The sequence below is a fragment of the Ambystoma mexicanum genome, chromosome 6q (assembly GCF_040938575.1).
Source record: "Ambystoma mexicanum isolate Mex_15411 chromosome 6q, UKY_AmexF1_1, whole genome shotgun sequence".
In the NCBI taxonomy this organism is placed as follows: domain Eukaryota; kingdom Metazoa; phylum Chordata; class Amphibia; order Caudata; family Ambystomatidae; genus Ambystoma; species Ambystoma mexicanum.
In genome coordinates, this window is record NC_090937.1 from 1,420,386,528 (window position 1) to 1,420,407,985 (window position 21,458).

At 48.4% G+C, this 21,458-nt stretch overlaps 1 protein-coding gene across 1 annotated transcript in view; it reads left to right on the plus strand.

Annotated features, from left to right (window-relative positions):
• The window catches only part of POLN (DNA polymerase nu), a 1,535,958-nt gene that overhangs the window by 254,382 nt on the left and 1,260,118 nt on the right, over positions 1-21,458 (plus strand). The window lies entirely within an intron of this gene.

The window sequence follows — 21,458 nt, forward strand, 5'->3', positions numbered from 1 at the left end:
GAGGCCTCAAAAAAGGTTTTGTCAAAAAGACACAAGAAAGCGACTGATTCTAAGGAATCGGATCGCCATAGGCACTCAAAGAGATCTTGATCTAGGAGTAGATCGAGACACTCTTCGTCGTCATCGGAAAAAATGAAGAGGAGACATAGACCTCCCTCATCATCATCATCTTCTTCAGAGTCGACCGAAGAAATTTGTTGTCTGACTAAATCGGATTCTCCCAGTAAGTGGGAAGAATTCCACAAAAAGATGGAGGTTTTCGAGAATGCGGCCCCGACCCCCTCGAAAGACCCTCGAAAAAGCCATACCCCTAAAGTCGCTCCATTGGACGACAAAGGGAAGTCCAAGGCTACCATGGCTAAAACCGTTGAAGACTCTTCGAGAGTCGAGCACCTCTCCAGTGCCATGCAAGAAACACAAGTCGTCGAAGACTTCGACAACTTTGTCGACGCCCTCGACGTCGATAATTTCGACGCTAAAGCCAAATGCGTCATCGACGCCATTATCGAAGTAATCCTCGACGATTCCGAAGACTTCGAAGACACCTTCGAAAACTTCGAGGGATTTGCCAATTCCTTCAAAGCAGATGGAAGAGGAAGAAAGGAGATTCACTCCTTTGCCCAGGTCAGACTTCAAATCTATGTCAGCAATCTATGAACAGTCTGCTTCAGAAGAAGACGAGGTTACTCCTTTGGGAGTTACTTATGGTACAAGACAGGTTCCTGAGGAACTTATTGACCAGGAATCTAGAATGAGAGACCTGAGTGATACTCTACATTCTGCCAGTGGAGTTGACACATCCCCAGAATTAGAGTTCGCCAAACCTGATCCTGCAGAGCATGCAGATGCTGGGTACAGGGGTCTTATGACCAGGGTAGTTGAATATATGGGTTGGGGCAATACTTCACCCATTTTTGAACAAGATGACATGACGGATATAATCGTCAAGGGACCTCAGAAAGATCTTGTTCTCCCTTTCCACAGAGCCCTCCAAAGGACTGTGGAGAAAAACTGGGAGAAGCCAGAAACTATTGCTGCTGCAGATAGCACTTTTCCAAGAAAATATAGACCTGCTGGAACGGATCCTGAATATTTGAATAAACATCCGACTCCAGAGAGTTTAGTCATTCAGGCAGCATCTACTTCAAAACAAACTGCTTATCCAACTATCCCTCCAGGTAGAGAGGATAACAAAATTGATGCCTGGGCACGTAAAGTTTTCACATCAGGCAATATGGCACTTAAGTCGGCAAATGTCACCTGTACCCTAGCCAGGTTTACCCATACCCTGTGGGACTGTATTTCGGCGGCAGCTGATCATATTCCAGAAGGCGAGGAAAGGGAAGGCTTCCTGAATGTAGTCAAAGATGGGGGAATGTCTCCAGTCTGGACTGGATACTGCTGATAGTATCAGCAGATCCATGGCTGCAAGCGTTGTGCTATGCAGATTTGCGTGGTTGGGGAAGTCAGGGTTTGCACCGAACGTGCAAGCCAGACTTCTCAACATGCCCTTTGATGGCTCGAGGCTCTTTGGCAGAAAGGCTGATGAAAGCCTAGAAAAACTTCAGACCTCGAAAACGGCAGCTAAATCACTTAGCGCCTCCTTGCGCCAGCCTCTAAAACCCTATTCCGGCTCATCTTCCTGGAGGGGTTGTTCTTTTCGATACTACTCCTCTTTTGGTAGAGGAAGAGGACAGGCTTCTCAAAGGGGAAAAAGAAACTTCCCTCGTGGAACACGAGGAAGAGGTGCAAAATCAGCCTCAGGAGCGGCATCTGTACCCTCAGCCACTCCTGCAGCCGCCTCCAAATCCCTCTGAGACCTTATTACACAAAACACCAGTGGGAGGCAGGATCTCTCATCATCTGAAGGAATAGCGGGGCATTACCTCAGACGCTTGGGCACTGGAAACAGTAGCCCAAGGTTACTGTCTCCCCTTTCTAAAAAGGCCTCAGAATCATCCACCGGGAGCCAACTCCGCCAAATTTCCAGATCCACTCCTGTTGCAGGAAATTTTAACCCTGCTCGAGAAAGGTGCCATAGAACCGGTACCTGTAGCGGAGAGGAACAGGGGTTGGTACTCCCAATATTTTCTCATCCCAAAAAAGGATGGAGGACTGAGACCCATCTTGGACTTGAGAAACTAGAACAAGTTCCTCAGGAAGGACAAGTTCAAGATGGTGACTATTTCTTAGATCCTTCAGGCTCTCCAACTCCAAGATTGGTTGGTATCATTGGACCTTCAGGATGCTTACTTTCATGTGCCAATCCATCCAAAGCACAGAAAGTACCTGAGGTTCGCGATTGGCAATTCTCATTATCAGTTTCGAAATTCTGCCATTCAGGTTGACCTCCGCCCTGAGGGTTTTCACCAAACTGTTGGCGGTTGTGGCAGCAAGTCTCAGGAGAGGAGATATTCACATATATCCCTACCTGGACGACTGGTTGATCAGAGCAAGTTCTCCAGAACAAGCTCAGGAACATCTTTCGATCACCTGCCACGTCCTCCACAAATTGGGCTTCTCCCTCAATTTCAAGAAGTCCCGCATGATACCATCCCAGAAACTCCAGTTTATCGGAGCAGTCTTGGACACTTCATCGGGAAAAGCCTTGCCTCCCGAAGTGAGAGCTCTCCACATCCAGCAGATGGTAACGAAGTTTCAGAATGCCCAACATCTACCGGCCTTCGATTTTCTCAGGTTACTCGGCCTCATGGCATCCTGCATTTAACTAGTACCTTAGGCCAGGTTGAGAATGAGATCCCTTCAATGGGCACTCAGACCTCAGTGGTCCCAGTTCTCAGGGAATATGTCGGATATTCTGCAAGTTCTGAGCGCAGTTGCTCAGGATCTTCTATTGTGGGCTTGCAATGACAACATTCTCAAGGGAGAGTCTTTTTGGCAACCATGGCCGGAGATAACGGTAGTGACGGATGCCTCACTCACAGGGTGGGGAGCACACACCAACGATCTGACAATCAGCGGTCGTTGGTCTCCATCGGAGCCCAAACTACACATCAACCTTTTGGAGCCGAGGGCAATCAGACTAGCTCTGAAGGCCTTTCTGACCTCTGTACAGGGAAAGAATGTCGTGATAATGACGGACAACACGGTGGCCATGTACTACCTCAACAAAAGAGGAGGAGTAGGGTCACTGCCACTGTGCAGAGAGGCAATGCAGCTCTGGTTCTGGGCAATACGAGAAGGACTCTGTCTGTCGGCAATTCACCTAGCCGGAGAGAAGAACACGGCGGCAGACGCTCTAAGCAGGCAGAGCACGGTCTCTCAGGAGTGGGAGCTGGCTCAGAAAGTCCTTCTGGAGATCTTCGCCATTTGGGGAACCTCTCAAGTAGATCTGTTTGCCACCGCGATGAACCGGAAGTGCGATCAGTACTGCTCAAGGGAATTTCCTCAAAGAGGAGCTCTGGGAGACGCATTCGTAGTGAAGTGGAAGTTTCCACTGCTGTATGCGTTTCCCCCAGTCTCCATGATTCCTCAAGTAATCAGGAGGTTGAGAAAGTTCAGGAAAACCATGATCCTAATTGCCCTGGATTGGGCCAGGAGGACGTGGTACCCGGACCTTCTAGACATGTCCATCTGCCCTCCAATACGTCTTCCGAAAAGAGAAGATCTTCTCTCGCAAGAGGAAGGTCGGGTTCTCCATCCAGAGGTCAAGTCACTCAACCTTCACGCATGGTTTCTGAGAGGTTGAGATACAAGTATTGGGATCTTCTGGGTGATGTAATGGAAATCTTGCTTTCGGCCAGAAGACCAGCAACAAAGTCTTTGTACCGATGTCGCTGGAACAGGTTTAGTAACTGGTGCAAAGACAGGGATGTGGACCCTTTTTAGTGTGGCACCCCAATGGTGATCTCTTTTCTACTACATCTAGCTAATCTGGGGCTCCAGATAGGAACAATCAAAGGATACCTTGCTGCGCTGTCCATTTTCAAGCGCTCCTCGGAAGAGGTTTCATATTTCAAAATACTGTTAATAATTCAATTCTTAAAGGGGCTTACTAATGTATATCCTCCAGTACCTTTTCATGTACCAACTTGGGACTTAAATTTAGTATTAAAATTCTTGACTTGCATACCTTTTGAGCCTCTGCACTCATGTCCATTGAGGTTTTTGACTCTAAAAACTGTCCTCCTTGTGGCCCTATCATCAGCCCGCAGGGTTAACGAACTTCAGGCTCTCTCATGCAAACCACCATATACTATTTTTTATAAAGATAAGGTAGTCCTTAAAGTTAAACCTTCGTTCTTGTCAAAAGTAATATCGGACTTCCATTTGTCACAAAAAATAGTACTACCAACCTTTTATCCTCCTCTTCATCTGGGCAAAGAAGAGGAGAGATTACACAGATTAGATCCCAAAAGGGCTCTTAGTTTTTACATCTCAAGGATGGCTTAATTGAGACAAGATGACCAACTTTTTGTGGGTAATACTGGTCATTAACAAAACAGACCATTTCCCGCTGGATCATATTAGCCATAGTTGAATGCTACAGATTAGCGGGAAAAGAACCACCAGATGGGCTTCGTGCCCATTCTACAAGGGGAATGGCCACTTCTGCGGCTCTAAAGAGGGGAGTCCCAGCAGCAGATATTTGTGCAGCTGCAACTTGGAAAACAATGCATACTTTTGTTAAACATTATTGTTTGGACACTGCCTCCTCTAACGAGGGTTTATTTGCAAAGGCAGTTCTGCATTCTGTCCACGAAAACTGAAATTAGTACTCCCGCCTCCAAAAATTGATACTGCTATGGGAGCCTATCACAAGATGAGGAATACGTTCTTTCGACTGGATGTTCCTCCCACGTATTCCTCATCGACCCTCCCATCCTACCCCACAGTACAGTTTTACATTTCTTACACTTTCCTCTCACGAAGAATGTATCGGTCATGGGACACGCCTGGGTGTTCCTCCTATATATATATATATATATATTTCATCGAAAAAACAGAACTGAAGCAGCGGGCGCGGCTCGAGCTATTTATACCATCAGTGACGTTGACAGAGTACGGAGTACGTCGAGGGACAATCGACGCCATGACCTCGAGCACAGCGCCCTCTGGCGAGAACATTTTTTTCCAAAGCAGCGACGCTGGAGATAACGAATTATCACAAGATGAGGAATACGTGGGAGGAACATCCAGTCGAAAGAACGTTACAGTTGGTAAGTAACTTGTTCTTCTCCACAATTCCCGCCTGCCCTATGATGTTGAAGAGTTTCACAAAACTGGGGCTTAATTTTCGGCAGTATTTTTGGTAGAAACGCGCCGGGAACCCATCTGGTCCCCGAGTTTTGTTCCAAGGTAAGCCTTTTACGACCACCTCATCTTCTTCCTTAGTTATGTCCTCTTCTAGGCGAGCCCCATCTGTGGATGTGAGTTTGCACAACTGGAGCTTAATGAAGTAATCTGTTATTGCAGAGTGGTCTGGGTTGCAGACGAATATAGCTTCCCGTGCATTTTTTAGAAGGAGCCCTCTATTGTCTCTGTGTCTGTTGCTATCATCCCATCTTGTTGCTTAATGCCTGCCTTATTTGCGCTGATGTAGTATCGTTGTCGTGTGCGCAATGGGGCCTTTTCTGCATTGCGTGTCCATAGCATCTCTAACTGGCTTCTAATCTCTTTCTGTTTCTTCGTAGTAACTTTATTCTTTTTCTTAGCCAAATCTAGCATCGCTTCCTTTAGTTGGGCCTCAAGTTCCTCTTCCTTTGCGATTCTCATCTTACATTTTTGAGCCTGAAGTACGGTGGCTTCCCCTCTCGTTACTACCTTAAAGGCTTCCCATATCACCTCTTGTGAAGCCTCCGGGTTGTAATTGTGTTTGCAGTATTCCAGTATTTTGTCTCCCAATAGGTCTGCAGTCGCCCTATCCTCCACTAGTTCCCGGGGAAATGTCCATGCCCTCAAGCCCCTGTGTGTTTCCCATCTTTTCACTTTCACCGTCATCGTGGCCTGGTCGGATAATGCTACCTCCCGCAGGAGGATCGGTGTCATCCACACATAGTTTATTCTGGACATAGTTTGGTATGCGTGGGAGAAGCAAGTGTACCCCTTTTCCTTTCCCTTCTTATGTCGCCACATGTCCTTGAGTGTGAGATTGTCAAAGGCCTCTCCCAGGGTTTTCGATGCGGTGCTGTTTCCCTGGTTTCTACATGTGCTTCTATCTATATCAGGATCACATACTATGTTGAAGTCGCTTGTTAGGATGATCTCCCCTACTGCACATTTTTCTAGTTTCTGTATGGTCTCCCAGAGGAATCGTTCTTGGTCCACGTTAGGGGAGTATACTGTTCTCAGTGTCATTGTCCTTCAATCTATTTGTACTCATAGGAAACTATACCGCTGGGGACCCTTCATGATCTGCTGTACCTTTGCCTGTAGCGAGTCTCTAAGTCCTATCGGTACCCCTGTCGTTTTCCCTTGTGCATTCATTTGGTACAGTTGTGAGAAATGATAGAAGTGGGGTATTGCTTTATCCGCTCTCTTTTTGTGGGTTTCTTGTAGCATTACGATGTTGGCCATACTACGTTCACCTGCCCTTCCACCTTCTTTCGTTTGACAGGAGAGTTTAAGCCCCTAACATTGTAGGATAGTACTGTGATTGCCATTGTTCTCTCTATGTATTTTCCCTGTGGTTGATCTCTGTGACTTTGCTACTGTAATGTTTCTCTAGTCCCTCTGGTGGGTATGTGGACCACCTCTCCCCCACTTCACCTCCCTCCCCTCTGCCCCTGTCTGTCTCCTTCCCTCCACCCCTCAACTAGGCCCTCCACTGTTCCCTCTACCCAGTGCTCTCCCGTCTCCCTATCCCTATGCCCCGGTTAGGGCTTGTGGTCCAGAGAACCGCCCAGTTACTAACCTGGGGTATCGGACATGGTATAACCCCAGGGTTTCCTCTTCCAAGGGTGTACTACACCCTTTGAATGATTCGATGACAGTCTTCACCTTCTCTTCCTTCGGCTTAGCCCAGGTGGCCTCCTACCACCCACTCCAGTGTCCACATTTGGTGTGTTCCAAGCTCGCCCCTTTGCGTTGTCGTCTTGTTAGTTTGTGTCTCCATCGGGCGCAGGGTCTCCGGATTGTGTTTTAGTTTCTGTCCTGGAGTCCTGATTCCCTTTTCTTGCCCTGGGGCCCCTTTGGACTTCTTTGTCTGTTGGCTCTACGTGCACAAGTTTTTTGGGGAAACTGTGCTGGGGCTTTGTGTTGGGTGGTCTTCCCCCTCTTCCATATTCATGACTGCCAGGTCCTCTTCACACGTTACCACACTCTGTTGTCGGCCCTCCCACGAGAAGAGGAGCCCGAATGGGAATGTCCATTTGTAAGAAATTTGTTTGGCATTGAGCACTTTCGTTATTGGCAGCATCCCTCTCCATTTCTACCATGTGGTTAGTGCTAGGTCTTGGAATAGTTGAATTGAGGATCCATTTACCGTAATGACTGTGAGACCTCGCTGCCTCAGTATGTTTTTCTTCTCGGCATATGATATTAGTGTGACCAGGACATCACGTGGTCTCAGCCCTGGGCCCGACCTTTTAGTGTCCACACTGTGTGAATGCAGTCAATCTTAATATCTTCGGGGCATGTGTCTCGGTCAGCAGGCTCCCAAAGCAATGCTGCATCGTGCTCTTCAGATCACCGTCAGAGGTGGATTCAGCAAGGTCCTTCACTCGAATATTTGACCTGCAAGACCGATTCTCCAGGTCCTCCGCTTGCAATTTTAGATTCTGTGTAGTCTTGGCCACCTGATCTAGAAGTTCTCTATCCTGCCTGACCTCTTCGGAGTGAGATCTGAAAGTCCTTGTTCGGTTACATCCAGTCTGGTGCCCAGGTCCTTGATCTCATGTCTCACTTCCTGAAGAGAGCTTCACCAGTCCTCTTCAATTTTTGCGAACTGGTCCTAGAAGGAGCTCACCATCCTTTCTTCCAGAACCTAAGGCATTCCATAAGATCTTCTTTATTCAGGGCCATAGTGTGGGCATCTTCTTCCTTATTCTTCTCCTTTGGCTGGGCTTCTGCGGCCCTGGAGAGCCATTCCTCCTGAAACTGGCTGCAACAGCGTTCCAATTGTCCCGCTTGTGGGCCTATAAATGATTTATTTTTGGTCGGGGGGTTCCTACCTCTAGTCCCTGGCATTTGGAGGGTTTTTTCCCGTTTTCTCTCCTTCCTGCTTGATAGTTGTTCTCCCGGCACTTGATCGTGTTCTTCTAGGGGTGGACAAACCCCCCGCTAGCGCTTGGTCTGTTTCTCTTCACTCGCGTGGGGGGTACTGCTGTTATTCTGGGGCCCCTCCGGTGCTCCCCCTCGCCTCACCCCTCTTCTTTTCTGGCTTTCCCATGGTGGTGTTATGTGTGTCTCGAACCTCTCCGGCCTCCACCTAGTGTGCTGTTGCTTCCCAGAGGCCGCTGATACTGTTTTCTGCCCCACCTCCCAGGCCGCTCCCTTGTGTCTGCCGGGTAGGGGCTTAGATTGAATACTCTGGGTTCTGTAACGCTCACCTGGTTCCCACGGAGGTGCGGCGTCGAAGGCGCAGAACTCTGAAGATGGACAGGAAGGGCCCCTCTATTCTGGCTTCCCTGGCTCGTTGGATACCCTCCTGTGCATGAAAAGGGAGTATTACCAACTGTGGAACAATGCTCAAGCCTCCCACTCCCTTCCAACCCTCCACGATACCTCCTCCACGATTCCCCGTGAAGCCTCACCTTAGGGTTTGGAAGGATGAGCTCTCCATCCTGCTTCTGATGCAGGGGCGCGTTGAAACCCAGTTACTTCACTGGATTGAGGATTGATGGGAGTTCAGGTAAGCTTGACTGTTCAGGTAAGGCGCTGTAACATGGCGCCGACCCGAAGTGAAACAGTTCTGGATGAGCGCTCAGGTAATGTCTTTGCATTCGCTCATTTAATGTCTTTGTCTTTTTTCCCCATAGGGGCCGGGGTCCGGAGATGCCAGGAAGCGGCAGGACCCGAAATGCAGTGGGAATAATCCAACAGGTAAGACTTAAAAGGAAACTGAGCTTTCCTTATTCCTTTTCTCCCTCTCACTTTTGTTCTTGTCTTTTTTCCTCTAGGCGCCGGGGCGTAGCTGAATCCGGAAGATCGCTGCTGAAGATGGAAGCGCCTTGCCAAGGTGAGTAAAATGCAGCGCTGCAGCGATCGAAACGAAATGCCTTTAAAATGATGTCTTCCTTTTCAGGGCCGTTGGAGAAATGACTCCGGGATGCAGATTTAGCAGGTAAGGGCTTTTCTTCTCCTATTCTCTTCCTTTCTCCCCTTGCAGGTGTCCCAGGGTGCTGGCAGGCGTGGCTGAAGTCAGGATGCAGGAGCTGACACGGTGAGCGTCCAGCTGCTAGGTGCAGAACAACGCGAAGCACGTGTGGCTGTTCGGGTGGGGTTTAAATAGCCTTGGAAGAAGTTCCTGGTATGTATCCTTCCACCAATCAGGTATGTATCCTTCCCCGACCACACCCGGGTGGTGAAGTAGTCCTACAGGTAAAGTAGTCCCATTCAGGCCTCAAGAGGGCCTGGATGAAGCAGCAAGGTCTGCATCAGGTAAGTGTGCACCCAAGCACTAAAACACATACCCTCTTCTATGAGCCTGGCGCCTAAGGCGCCAGGACTGGGGTCCGCTATGAGCCTGGCGCCTAAGGCGCCAGGACTGAGTCCAAAGGGCCCCAACTTGGGCCCGCTGAGACTTCCCTGGGGAAAATGATGTCTGCCTCTGGGGTTGCTGGGCCCGGCCTGGCTCCTTAGAGGTAGGCATCATGACAGTACCCCCCCTCAAGGCCCATCCCAAGGTCTTTTCCTCCGGGGGTTTTGGTTTGTGCGGGAATCTTCGATGGAATCTTCGAATTAATCGTGGTGCGTGAACATAGTTACTGGGTTCCCAAGATCTTTCCTGAGGTCCATATCCTTTCCAATCAACAAGATAGAAGAGTTTCGACTTAACTATCTTGGAATCTAATATGTCTTTCACTTCGAATTCTAATTCTCCATCAATTTGGACAGGGCCTGGGGGCTCAGACAGTCTGGTTCCAGGTTGTACTGGTTTTAGAAGAGATGCGTGAAAAACGGGATGAATCCGCATGTTGGATGGTAAATCGAGTTTAAAGGCCACTGGGTTGATAATAGCTTTGATGGGGTAAGGCCCAATGAATCTGGGATTAAAAGTTCGCTGACCCTTGAGGGGTAGATATTTAGTTGCTAGCCATACCTGATCTCCTACTTGGTATGGAGGAGTTTTACTTCGGTGCAAATCAGCGTTTTCTTTATACTTTTTCTTGGCTTGCTGTAAGTGGGTTGTAGCTTCTTGGAAGGCTTGGGTTATTGTGGAATGTAGGTGATTTACTGCAGGCATCTCCAGGGTCAGAGGTGGATCTAGGTCAGAGGCCCGAGGATGGTGACCATACAGGGTATAAAAAGGAGTCTGTCCGGTTCCAGAATGCACTGAATTGTTGTATGCATATTCTGCAATCCAAAGGATGTCTTTCCAATTTAACTCGGATTGGTGTAACATGCACCGCAGATATTGCTCGAGAGTCTGATTGGTTCTCTCGGTTTGTCCGTCGGTCTGGGGGTGGTGGCTGGTGGATAACCGCACGTCTATTTGTGCTCGTTGGCAACATTTCTTCCAAAAGTGGGAGATAAATTGACTTCCACGGTCTGAGACTAATATGGAAGGGAAACCATGTAACCGCACTATATTTTCCATAAATTCCTTGGCCAAGGTGGAAGCTGACGGCAATCCTTTTAAAGGGATAAAATGGGCCATTTTGGAGGATAGATCCACTATTACGAGAATCGTGTTGTAACCACCACAAGGAGGCAGGTCAGTTATAAAGTCCATTGACAAGGTGTGCCAAGGTGCTGGTGGAATGTCCAAAGGTTGAAGTAGGCCGGCTGGCCTTTTCTTTTGACTCTTATTTTGGGCACAGATTCCGCAAGACAACACAAATGACTTTGTCTTTTCTCCAAGAAGGCCACCAGAAGTGGCGTTTGATCTTTTCTTCTGTTTTCGCAATACCGGGGTGTCCTTCCATTAATGATTCATGATGACGGGTAATGACAAGTTCCTGCAATTCTTTACTTGGCAGAAATAACCGCTCTTGGAAGTAGGGTAAATCCTCCTTAACGGTGTAGTGAGGACCCTTTTGACTCCATTCCAGTAAGTCAGAAGAGTCAAAAAGTTGTTTTACTTGAGCTTGGATGTCCTCAATGGTTTGCAATGAAGTCAAGCCCAGAATTCTTTGTTCCGGTATGATTGGCACAGGTTCTAAACTCGAATTGGGTTCTTCCATGCCTATCCGGGATAAGGCATCTGCCTTACCATTCTTGCAGCCAGGGCGATAGGTAATTACAAAATCAAATTCCCCAAAGAATAAAGCCCATCGGAGTTGTCGCGAAGATTGAGCTTTGGCCGTCTTTAAATACTGCAAATTTCTGTGGTCCGTAATTACGGTGATGGTGTGTCTTGCACCGAGAAGATAGTGACGCCAAGCCTTGAAAGCTGATTTAATAGCCAGTAGTTCTTTGTCGGTAATTGCGTAATTGAGTTCAGGTGGAGAGAATTTTCTGGACCAAAAGGCTACAGGGTGTAGTTGGTTAGTTTCTGGGTCTCTTTGCGACAGGACAGCTCCCATGGCCAAACTGGATGCATCGGTTTCCACGATGTAAGGGAGATCTGGGCGCGGGTGCTTCAATACAGGTGCAGAGGTGAATTTGGTTTTCAGGTCCTGAAAGGCTTGTTCAGCCTCAAGAGTCCATTCAAAGCGTTTATTTTTCTTTAGGAGAGCTGTGATGGGTTGAACAGTTCGAGAAAATTCCGGGATGAACCTTCGATAGAAATTGGCAAAGCCAAGCATGCTTTGCACTCCCTTCACAGAGCTAGGAGATGGCCATTTGAGAATGGCGTCCACTTTCCGCGAGTCCATTCGGATTCCTTGTGGTGTCAGGATGAATCCGAGAAACTCCACTTCTGTGGTATGAAAAACGCATTTTCCGAGCTTGGCAAATAATTTGTGCTGGCGCAATTTCTCAAGAACTGCCCTAACATGGTTTCTGTGATCAGATTCTGAGGAGGAATACACCAGGATGTCGTCAATATAAACGATGACACAAACATCGATAAGTTCCCGAAGAACATCATTCATGAAGTACTGAAAGGCGGCAGGTGCGTTGCACAAACCGAAGGGCATTACTTGATATTCGAAGAGCCCAAATTTGGTGCGGAATGCAGTCTTCCACTCGTCGCCCTCTTTTATACGTACCAGGTGGTAAGCTCCTCGGAGATCTAGCTTGGTGTACACACGAGCATCTTTTACTTGGTCGATAAGCTCAGGTATCAGGGGCAAAGGGTAACGATTCTTAATCGTTATCTGATTTAGGGCGCGGTAGTCAATACAGGCCCTAAGGTCTCCTTCCTTTTTTGGTACGAAGAACAAAGCGGAAGAGACTGGTGACTTTGATGGGCGAATGAAGCCATTGGCCAGGTATTGATCCAAATACTGGCGCAAATGCAGGTTCTCAGGTTCAGTAAGAGCATAAATCCTACTACAGGGTAGTTGTGCATTGGGTACCAAGTCGATTTGGCAATCGTAAGATCGATGGGGAGGTAAGGTATTAGCCTGCTCTTTCTGAAAAACGTCTTGGAATTCTTGGTATTCAGATGGTAGCTGTACAGGGGTGGAAGTTACAGAGGCTAGACCCATAGCTGGATTCCTTGGGTAACAGGTTGGTTCACAATCAGGAAAAGTTATCTTCTTTGCTCGCCAGTCTATTCTCGGATTATGTGTTTCTAACCAAGGGATTCCAAGAAGTACTTGAAATTGTGGGGCCTTGATCACATCAAACACGATTGCTTCCCGATGTCCGTCCTGACCCACCAGAGTGATTTCAACTGTGGAATGCGTTACAGGCCCTGAGGCTATTTCGGTTCCATCAACTGTAGTAATTACATCTTGGGTTACTTTCGGGCGGAGAGGAAGCTTAATCCTGGAAGCCAATTCACGGTCTATGTAATTTCCAATAGCTCCACTGTCAATGTATGCTTTTATAGCATGCAACTGCTGAGGCTGTTTTGGGTTCACAAGCACCATTGGCATGACAAAATGCGAGGTCAAAGAGTTTGTTTTCAAGCTCGGCAAGCGGACCCCTACGCTTGTCGGGCTAGGTCGTTTCCCGAACCAGGTGTCAATAACTCGTTATCAGTGGCTCCAACCACCTTCTTGGGTGGTTTAACTGGACAACTTTGAAGAAAGTGCCCGGAAGTTCCGCAATACAGACAAAGTTGCATTTGTCGCCTTCTCTCTCGTTCCTTCTGCGTTAATGGTCCTTTAACACTGCCAATTTGCATAGGTTCGGAAACGTCAGTACTCTTGGATTTAACGTGGGTCTTGATAGGTACTCTGGTTTCATACTTGAGCCGATCTGCTTTTCTATTTTGAAGTCTGTGATCAAGTTGAACCACTAAGTCTATGTAGTCTGCGCAGGCCTGGGGTGGATCTACTATCTGAGCTATAACATCTTTAAGCTCTCCGCGCAGGCCTCAATGAAACAATGTGATCCTTTTATTTTCAGGCCATCCGGTTTCCACAACTAGTCTATTAAAGGTGGGGATATAGGACAAAAGATCCTGATTACCTTGTCGTAAGGATAGCAGTTCGTTGTCAAGGGCCTGTCCCTGCGAGTGTCGAGCGAACAATCTTTCCATGCTGGCCTGGAAGCCCTGGAAATCCCGGAGAATGGGATCATCCTGATTTACCAATGGAATAGACCAATCGGCAGCACAGCCACTGAGGTAAGATAGTACAAAGGCTACTTTGGTCTGGTCGTTGGGGAAGGCCCCGGACCTGCATAAAAAGTGTAAACGGCATTGGTTCATAAAAACGGCATATTTCTTGGGATCCCCCGCAAAACGTTCCGGCGGGGCCAAAGGCATGTGTCCAGGTAGATTGATTTGTACCGGGTTATTCGAACCCATTGTTGTAGAAATATCCCCGGAAACAGGTAAAGCAGTGTGCTCTGTCTGGCCCTGCAATAACCTTTTGGCCAGATCATCAGTTCTTTCCTTGGATAGGATTAGTTCCCTTCTGAGAGCATTAGTCTCCTGGCGGGCTGAGTGCACTTCTGCCCGTAATTCCCCTACAAGATGGGCCAGCTGATCTGTCTCGGAAGTCTCCATAGCGCCCAGGTGGGAAATTGTGGTAAGGCTTCGCGTTCTGTAACGCTCACCTGGTTCCCACGGAGGCGCGCCGTCGAAGGCGCAGAACTCTGAAGATGGACAGGAAGGGCCCCTCTATTCTGGCTTCCCTGGCTCGTTGGATACCCTCCTGTGCATGAAAAGGGAGTATTACCAACTGTGGAACAATGCTCAAGCCTCCCACTCCCTTCCAACCCTCCACGATTCCCCGTGAAGCCTCACCTTAGGGTTTGGAAGGATGAGCTCTCCATCCTGCTTCTGATGCAGGGGCGCGTTGAAACCCAGTTACTTCACTGGATTGAGGATTGATGGGAGTTCAGGTAAGCTTGACTGTTCAGGTAAGGCGCTGTAACATGGCGCCGACCCGAAGTGAAACAGTTCTGGATGAGCGCTCAGGTAATGTCTTTGCATTCGCTCATTTAATGTCTTTGTCTTTTTTCCCCATAGGGGCCGGGGTCCGGAGATGCCAGGAAGCGGCAGGACCCGAAATGCAGTGGGAATAATCCAACAGGTAAGACTTAAAAGGAAACTGAGCTTTCCTTATTCCTTTTCTCCCTCTCACTTTTGTTCTTGTCTTTTTTCCTCTAGGCGCCGGGGCGTAGCTGAATCCGGAAGATCGCTGCTGAAGATGGAAGCGCCTTGCCAAGGTGAGTAAAATGCAGCGCTGCAGCGATCGAAACGAAATGCCTTTAAAATGATGTCTTCCTTTTCAGGGCCGTTGGAGAAATGACTCCGGGATGCAGATTTAGCAGGTAAGGGCTTTTCTTCTCCTATTCTCTTCCTTTCTCCCCTTGCAGGTGTCCCAGGGTGCTGGCAGGCGTGGCTGAAGTCAGGATGCAGGAGCTGACACGGTGAGCGTCCAGCTGCTAGGTGCAGAACAACGCGAAGCACGTGTGGCTGTTCGGGTGGGGTTTAAATAGCCTTGGAAGAAGTTCCTGGTATGTATCCTTCCACCAATCAGGTATGTATCCTTCCCCGACCACACCCGGGTGGTGAAGTAGTCCTACAGGTAAAGTAGTCCCATTCAGGCCTCAAGAGGGCCTGGATGAAGCAGCAAGGTCTGCATCAGGTAAGTGTGCACCCAAGCACTTAAACACATATCCTCTTCTATGAGCCTGGCGCCCGCTATGAGCCTGGCGCCTAAGGCGTCAGGACTGAGTCCAAAGGGCCCCAACTTGGGCCCGCTGAGACTTCCCTGGGGAAAATGGTGTCTGCCTCTGGGGTTGCTGGGCCCGGCCTGGCTCCTTAGAGGTAGGCATCATGACAGGTTCTCAGTATGCATAGTGTTATTCACTGGTTTGAGACAGATCCTTCTGTGTGTCAGAGTCCGCACAGGTTTCCCCAGATTTGGCACCCCCGGGGGGAGGTGAAGGGCATGTGTGCCTGCTATCTCAACCAGCCAAGGCCGTCGCGAGGGTTGCCCCCTCCCAGATGTGTCGCCACTTTGCTATTGAGGCACATCAAGAGCGGGTTCCGATTTGGGCCGGGTCGCTGTGTCCGATCACTCGGGCCCCCGGGCTGTCCCAAATGTGCCGTTTGGCGGGCTCATCCGCCTTATACAGTCCTTTGTGCCTAATATCACCGCCAGGCGCAGGTCGCATCTGTGCTTCTTGTGGTTGACAGGCGAGGTCTGTCACTTTCCCCTTGCCTCCCGCTATACGCTGCTGCCTCACCGGCATCTTCGCCAGCGTACTGGGTGCTGTCAGTGGCTCCTGTTTCCCTCTGTCGCCTCGCCCTCCTCTCCTCACCTATCCCTATAGTTGCTGCCAGTATAGTGCCTTAATTTGCTGCTTCAACTAATATGTAATCCATTTGGGAGTATTTGAGATGTGGGGGGAATAAAAAGTGAATTCTCTCCCTTGCGGGTGCGCCTTGCGCCATGCGCCATGTATCGATTAAGTGTTTAGCTCCTAATAGACCAGAGAATCCCTCCCTTGTCGGATCGCTTGGAGGATATGCTCCCTGTCGCATTAAATCCCAATCCATTCTAGGGTCTGATATGATGTTGAAATCTCCCCCACATACTAACGCCCATTCTTTCCAACTATCGAGGAAGTCAAAGAGAGACTCGCTGAAGTGCAGCTGATTTTGGTTAGGTGCGTAGGCAGAGCAGAAAGTAACCACCCAGGACCTCACCTTTCCCTTTAATGCAACGTATCTCCCCTCCTCATCTCTGAATATTGGCGTTATGTGGAGACCTAGGGATTTCCTATATATAATGCCCACTCCACCCCTCTTATGCTCACCTGAGAACCAGAGTGTACCTGCAATCTCACCTGCCTATGCCCTTGAATTCTTTACCCTGCACAGATTCCGTTTCTTGCACAAACAATACATCCAGTCTGGAAATTTTAAATTCCCTTTCTAGCATAGAGTGCTTTTGAGGTGATATTGGGCCTTTGACATTGAGGGACCCAAATTTCATCCCGTCAAGTAATGCCATGGTGATTTTCCAATTGTTGTATTCTGACCCCTATCGGTTGGCATGCCAACCCAATCTCTGCAGTCGCTTGCCTTCTGTAACTGTGGTTCGATCATGCATTCGACTGATTCTGTCTGACCTCAGTAGTTTTGAGATGTGTCTTGTCACCCTTCTGATGTGTAACCCTCCCTCCCCTAACACCCTGCGCACTGTGAAAAATGCCGCCTTTGGCATTTTCCTTGAACTAAGACGCCCTAAAATAAGAAGGGCCATATTTCAGGGACCCCTCTCTAGGCGAAAAATCCAATGGAACATTTTGTTAACCTAATGGCAGAAACGCTCCTCAACCTTATTCCAATTTGCCACAAGTCAGTCCCACATGGCTATGTAAATATTGTGGACCGACCATTACTGACGGTCACCTGTTGCAACCCTTGAGTCTGTTTTCCCCGGTTTAATAGTTCGAACAATTCGTTAGCAACTTGGAGATATATCAATACTGATTAAAACCCCTACATTGACTTTTATATTTTCCTCAGAGACCTACCTTTCAAGGTGTGTTGTACTGCTTGAACTTCCTGGTACCTTGAGCTCGACCTCTTTGTGGCGAGGAGGCGGCTTAAAATAATGACATTTAACGAGAACCGATATTTGTTCATTCGCTGGGCCACCCGCTCTGTGTATCCTGTCAAATTCCAATTTGGGTGCTTCCGTTGGGGTCGAACAATGATATCACTAGGGCCCTTACTCGATTCTCCAACAAGGTTGCGGTTTCTCCCGGCTTCTCACTGAGGCCCGTTATACGTATGTTTGAACTTCACTCTCAATTCTCTAGATCATCCAGCTTCAATTCCAAATCTCTCTCAGTTCTAAGTTCAGGAACCGGGCTTCGATATTCATTGCTGCGAGGTCACCTGACAATTGGTTGTTCTCTAAGGCTTCGATCTTGTCCTCTACTTTAACCAAGGTTTGCAAGTCTGTGACTTTCTCCATCAAGCTCGTTTTTATCAATCGAATTTCTCCCAAGAGGAGCCGAATGTCAGCCTTAGTTGAGCTGTCGCAGTCATCTCCCGGTATTTCTGGTAAGTTCAGCCCCTGCTCATGCTCCATGATTGCTGAGACGTAGTGGAATCTGCGCAACTTGAGGGACCAGGGCGAGTGCGAGCACTGGCGGGTATTTTCCCCCTGTGTGTTCAATGGCCCCAGTGATCTTCACACTGGCAGTGTTCTTTCCAGTTTGCTAACTCTGCTCCTGCTACCAAACAAGGGTTCTTATGGCAAATGCACTACTTTTGCTCCCAGTGAAACACTCCACGCTCTCAAGGAGTTCTATTGGTCATGTTACCTCTTGTCGGCCTGCTATGCACTTATTCAAATTCTTTCCACATCTGCAGCTTCTTCCTTGTTGTGAATGGGCTATGCAATGCACCAGGATTTCTAGCCTGAGACTAGGGTGTTCTGAAAGCTGTATGTAATGCCATGCCTGTGCTTCCCATTATTACATTTTGAGTAGCTCTTTTCTGGAGTTGGCAGCGCTGATCAAATATTTTGCAGGCTCGTACGTGGAGTCATCTGGAGCCGGGCCCCGGACGGCACGTAGCTGGACATTCAAGAGCCTTTTCTACCGGCTTAATGTTGTGGCCTCTGTGCCTCCGGCTCTTTCTTTTTTTTCCCACAAATGTCCTGTGTTTGTGCTTACCCCGCTGCTCGTGAAGGTGGAGGTATCGTGTATTTAAACACCAGGTGCTGGGCTTAAGCTGGTGCACGTCTCACTTACCGGCTGCAGGATTCGTCCCTCATTAACTCTCTTGGTGTTCGCTGATGGGCTGGATTATTGCGTTGGCGTGTTTTTGTAATTAGCCCTGCACTTTCCCAATGGCGGCTAATCAGAGCCTCCTTATCCGTGCCTCAATAAGAGCGCCTCTTCTCCAGCCAGTCCCTCAGCGGGTCACAGGTGTCTGCAGCATTGAAGCCGCGTCCGCCATTTTTTCAGTTTCCTTTATCAGGTTCTTTGTGGCGCTCTGATTCGGGTCGGGTTTCCAGTGATCAAAGGCATGGTTTTTCCCACCGTTTGATCACAACATGCTCCAGAGGGTCGGGGTCCGGCTCACATACTTAGTCAACAATTTAGGGATGCTCCTCCATTCCACACTGCCTAGAGAGGGAGACGACGGCTCAAGCAGCCATCACGTCAGCGCCGCCTGGTGTTTAAAAGATTCTTATTCTTAATGTCATGATCCACCATTGGGCATTCTCACTGATGACATTTTAAAAACAATTAGAGAACTGCTATTGCAATGGTTTGAGCAAAACCCCAGCAGTGGAATTATGATTGTAGGGGACCTCAATGGGAGAAACTTGCATTTATTACAAGCAGAAGTATCTAACCGAGCACAACCAAGCACACAAATGGTATCAATTAATGAAGGCATTTGAATTGGAATTGGACTGCCGGACTTATACGATAAAGACTTGGCCAAAGGGACTGGTACCTGGACAAACAGAACTAGCCACTCCCATATAGAGTAAGTTATCGTCAACTCAACAGGAATCATAATTATCATCCTGTTAGATTGAAGGAAAATGAGGTGAACGACCATGAAATCTTGTCCTGGCCGATCGACATCCCCACGCTAACTAGCCCAAAACGACTCAAAGTTGTCTTTAGACTGAATAACCAGAGTAATTGTCTCAGGCGGACTTTGACCAAAGTTAAAGAAATGAATAGCCAACTATTTATTGTCACAAATGGAACAGGACAAATGGCAATTAGGTACATTGATGCAATAATTAAATCTAGCCCAGGCCTAGAGAAGTCTAATTCTGTGGGCAACTATGTTAACTTACATACCAATCCCTTTGACATCTTGATCAATAAAGAGAAGGTTGCCTACAGAAGAGTGAGGGCCAGCATGCTTGGTGATGTCTCCCTGACAGAGTCTCAGAAAAATCGAAAACATTAACAAAACGGAGAACACGCTATGAAAATTGGTTACACCAACATAGATATTCACTAAAAAATGTAAAGTGTGGTCTCCCAGATTTCCAATTGTACTATCACGCAGCACAACTGCGGGTCCTCCTAGAACACATGAAGGAAGGTTTACGGACATATTGGTCATATCTGGAGGACATGGATGTCCACCCCTTAAAAGTCCGTGACCTCCTGTGGGCCCCTCGCAGGTCTATCCCGAAACAAATATTGTCACACCCGACCCTGGGGGTTCTCTGGGACATCTGGAGGGAATGCCCCCGGACAGCGCATCTTTCTTCGTGGCCGTCCCCCATGACCTCCCTGTGGCCCCCCCCCTGAAACTGGGCAGGAGGGGGTTTAGACAATCCCAGCGTTGGTCTGATGCGGGACTGGAATGGGCGGACCAGCTGTTCAAGGAGGGAGAATTATTGAGCTATGAGGACCTCCGGGAGGGACTGGGTGGTGGGACCCTCTCCATATTCAAATACCTCCGTCTCAAGGGCATCCTCAATGACCCTGCATGGGGCCCAAACCTGCGGAGACAACTAACGCCCTTCGAGAAACTCCTCGACTCAGCTTCCTCCAGAAAGGGTGCGGTCTCCTGTATGTACACTGTCCTAAACACCCATGAACTCCAGGTTAGGCAAGGTTTCCGGGGCTTTTGTAATGATCTGGCGGGGAGGAGATATCAGAGGATACCTGGGCTCGCATTTTCAGGATATTGTTTCATGGCAATCTCTTCACCTCGGATATGGAACACAACTTTAAAATCCTGCAGGGGTGGCACAGGGACCCGGCAAAACTCTCGAAAATGTTCAAAGGGGTATCAACTGAATGCCCGAGGGGCTGTGGCCAGATAGGGACTAGAGGTCACATGTGGTGGCTATGCCCGAAGGTGCAGACCTATTGGGAATCGGTGAGAGACTGGATAGCGGAGGTAACGGAGGAGCCTCTACCCCTCAACCCGCTGACCATGCTGCTGGGCCTCCCCTCTGAGGAAGCGGAAATACACCGGTACCCAAGGATGTGGGAAACTATGTTGAGAGCAGGCAGAGTGGCCCTAGCCCAGTGGTGGAAGAGCCCGGAAACACCTTCCAAAGAAGAGTGGACAAAAAAACTTAAGAACATGTTCTTGATGGACAAATTGACCGCCTTGGTGAATAAAGACTCATGCTCATTCCTCGCTGAATGGTACGGAGTCCAGCAGATATGGGGATGAGATGTTCACTAGCTTCGAGATCGTGCCCCCGGATGGTCGGGGCGTGATCACCACTGTGAAGGTCAACACCCAAATGGGGGGTTCCCACAGCCCGGGGCGATGTCGGCTTCAAGCCAGTAACTGAATTGGTCACAAGTTGCGGCGCTTCAAGACCTAGGAAAAGAAGTGGATGTTTTGATTGGGCACGATGGTGGGGGGGGGGTCACGAAAAGGGGGAGACGGGGCTTTGGTTATGCCCCTTTTTGTGTTTTTTTCTTTTTTCCCAAAATGCTAATAAAAACCAAAGTTTAAAAAAAAAAAGAAAATGTAAAGTGGCTACTGTTTTTCGGCCTACCTAAACCCCAAAACAAAAGAAAATGTTGCCACTACTTTAATGAGAATAAGACCTCGGTTAACACAATGAAATTAAATCCAATCCCTGCCATGATATGGGCTTGTCATATTAAGGAAATGTATTATGATGCTGATGAAGTACTATCATTGGATAACCCTTGGCAGGTAAGAAGTAGTACTCACTTTATGAAATATGATATTAAAGATGTGAGAAACATCATAATTATGCTGAAATCTACGTGTGCTCCAGGCCCAGACGGGGTGCCTAACATCCTGTACAAGGGTGACCCAAAGTGCTTGGAAA